Consider the following 3,286-nt stretch of genomic DNA (forward strand, 5'->3'; position numbering starts at 1 on the left):
ATACGGAGCCAAGCCAAACCATTATTTAGCGTCTATTTGGGTGAACCTAACCCTAACGCCATAGAGTTAGTACCAAAGACATACTTCAGTTTCGCAGCTCCCTATGCGAGCCCATTGGCCGACGTAGCCATAGAGTTAGTAGAACAACTCTAGAGGAAAAGCTGGGCCGGAAAAGTGGGAACCTCTAGGGCGCCGCCCTGTTGCTACTGGTCAATGTGGCCAGCGCAATTACTATTGAAAAAGCTGAGAACAAGTACAGTTCACCTTATGCTTTGTCATCTAAAAACGCATACCTGATGGCTTTATGAAGGTGGTACGTTAATATTAAGTTTACAGAAAGCGATCGCTAAGTCCGTGACTTATGAAAATCACGATGTACGCATTCATGCAATAAAAGATGACGCGAATTTCGGTTTCGAATCTGTTTTTTGGATACGTAGTAGTTTCGTTTAGGTTTGACATGCGATCGCGCGTCGACATCGGACACTATGGCACACTCGTGCCTTATGTGCCACCGAAGCCCCGAAGTGGTCTGGCATATACCTTCACATGTAAGTAAACGAATGTATCTCCTTGTTGAGAATATCACGCGAGTAGGCAGCTCTTGTGGTACATCACAATCGTTTGAGAAGCATCACAGTAGATCATTTTTCTGCATCCGGAGCGGTGTTTTTATTTGCAGGTTTCCCTTCAGTAGGAAATTGCTGGACAGGCGGACCAGCGCACCGGAATTGTACTGGCGAAGCCACAAGCAACTCAAAGAATCTGTTTAATTGTTGCACTTTGAACAATCATGCTTCTACAAAGGCCACAGCAGATCAACAGCCTGATGCCGAGTATTTCTGTGCCACGAAGTAATCAAGAGGCGAGTGCCTAATGCGGACGAAATCGAGTGCATCGAGACTTAGAACGACAGAAAGCTGAGCTAGTTGGTAAGGATTCATTATGCAAAACAGAGGTGAGGCGTGCAGACATGTAGGACACAAGAGTAGAGAAGTGGGCGGCGCTCGTGTTGTTTGCTTGTAAATACTCTACTCTTGTGTCCTGTCTGCACGCCTCACCTCCGTTTTGCATAACGAGTGCATCAACCCACATATTAATAGCTTAGGCGTTTTATTAACTGTACAATATTTTCAACGCTTCCTTGCATGCCATTTCATGTGGAATATCTTTTCTGGTCACAAATTTGTGCAGCGAATCTATTTGCATGGTCGACTCCGGGCCTGTGGGACCGTTCGCTTGCACTTGATGCTGAGTCTTTTACATGTATCCATAAACGAGATATGTACATCAGATCGATCCCTGCGAGCATTTTCAAAATTCAGTTATTTTCGACAACAGGCACATATGCAATACTGACATAATCCCGAATACCACTAAGCAGCTGGGACACATTTTTGTTGACCATACTCGCAGGTAAAATAAGTACATCATGTGGACAGCTCCAGCTCATTTTCCTTAAGTCAGTGTATACAAGGGTTATGCAAAAATAATTTTTTTCTTGCGAACCGATTATTTTGCTGTATAAGCAAGAGAACCCACCACGTTAGTGTAACGTATCTTGTGCATCACACTAATATGTGCTTTCAGTTACCAAGTGAGATGAGTTACTTTTATGGCTCATTCAGTCATATCACACTGCAAGCTGCATTCATCAATCTTCGATTGGATTTTGCAAATGTTTAATGAAACGTGTTTCCCTTTTATGCAGATATGCAATGGCAAGCCCTTCCATGTGTTCCAAAAGTAAAATTTAAGCTCTAAATTAAAGAAGATATTTCTAGTCAGAAACAAGCAAAAATGGTGACTGCAGAGTATCAGAAGCCCAAGGTACAGAAATGATGAGAAGTGTCGAATGATTTTAAGGAAAGAGTCGTATTTGAAAATGCAAGAGGTCAAGCAAGTCAATATAGGTAGAATACTCTGCAAAATTATGTGAGTGAGGGGATTTCGAACAATGGGTCAGGAAATGCATTGTTTTTCTGCAAAACAAAAGCTGATTGCCATTACATAAGTCACTTTAGCATCATGATAAATTTAGAAATAAACCAAAAAAACAAGACACCCAAAAATAAAAAAAACCATTTAATGATATTCCAGCAGAACTTTTTGTTGGGCTAGTTGGTGCATATTACTGAAGTACTATAGCGCCATACAGACGACACAAGAAGAGGCACGAACATAAGCGCTCGTCCGTGTGTCGTACGTCTGTTTGGCACTATACTTCAGCCATTTAATGATGCTCTCTCCACAAGGGATAAATAAAAACAAACACATCACATCTAATGTGGACATATCAGATGCCTTGTGAAACACTAAAGGAACAATTCAGTTTCGAGCTGTGGCACTTGCCGCATAGATGTGGGGGGGGGGGGGGGCTTGCAGCAATAGTGATAGTTACCACTGCATTTAGAAATTGAAAGCATTCGTGCAGACAAGGATGATTCTTTATATTTTTGGCTACCACTTCAAATGCCTCCACCAAGTGTTACAATGCTGCACGCAGCCATACTAAGGATCTCGCAGCAACACCTGCAGGTAAAAAGCAGAAGCAGTCAAAGTGCTGGTGTGTTCTGGACACTATGTTTGAAAACTTTTATAGGCAAGAAGAGTGCAAGAAGCAGACATAACAACTGCATTTATTTCCATAATTCCCCATTTAAATGGCCTTTTCTTTTTGCTTAGACAATGCCTACGCCTAGCCACAGCAGCTCCCTCATACAGACTCCGCAAGCCAAGAGGCCGTGGAGGCAAATGCAGGTAAGAGGCAATAAGCAATAGCACTGGTATCGACATTCATCTAATTTCTTTTTATTTCGTTTAGGCAGCCAGCACCTCGAACAGCCACCATGACTGCGGGTGTGTCACCCTAGTCGCCAAGTAAACATTTGAGGGAAAGTGAGAGGCAATGTGAACAGCCACTTCTCCATGTAAACAATACTCTTTCTCTCGGATGACTCCTACGCCTCGCCACGCCAGCACACTTGTGCACAAAGATGCCGCAGAGGCACGTGCAGGTCAGAGGCAAGAAGCAGTGGCACTGGTGTCGACATTTACCCAATTTCTTTTTCTTACACTGAGGCAGCCAGCACACCTCAAACAGCCACCTTGACTGCAGGTGTGTTAGTAGATTCCTGTTGTACATATGCTCGTAATTAACTTCAGTAAACTTGAACTTCATAATAAACTTGAAGGCAAACGGGACATTGATGCATTGTATTTTTGAACATTTATTGTACACATACAATACATGTTATACTTTGCAGTGCTCCAGAGCGTATTTTGA

At 42.8% G+C, this 3,286-nt stretch overlaps 1 long non-coding RNA gene across 1 annotated transcript; it reads left to right on the plus strand.

Annotated features, from left to right (window-relative positions):
* The first annotated feature begins 486 nt into the window (after nt 1-486).
* LOC135921909 (uncharacterized) lies at nt 487-2,829 on the plus strand. Its single transcript, XR_010570672.2, has 3 exons — nt 487-551; nt 683-932; nt 2,686-2,829. It is a non-coding gene; the product is annotated as an uncharacterized lncRNA (long non-coding RNA).
* Nucleotides 2,830-3,286: the final 457 nt, after the last annotated feature.

This window comes from Dermacentor albipictus, chromosome 1 (assembly GCF_038994185.2).
Source record: "Dermacentor albipictus isolate Rhodes 1998 colony chromosome 1, USDA_Dalb.pri_finalv2, whole genome shotgun sequence".
Taxonomy (NCBI): domain Eukaryota; kingdom Metazoa; phylum Arthropoda; class Arachnida; order Ixodida; family Ixodidae; genus Dermacentor; species Dermacentor albipictus.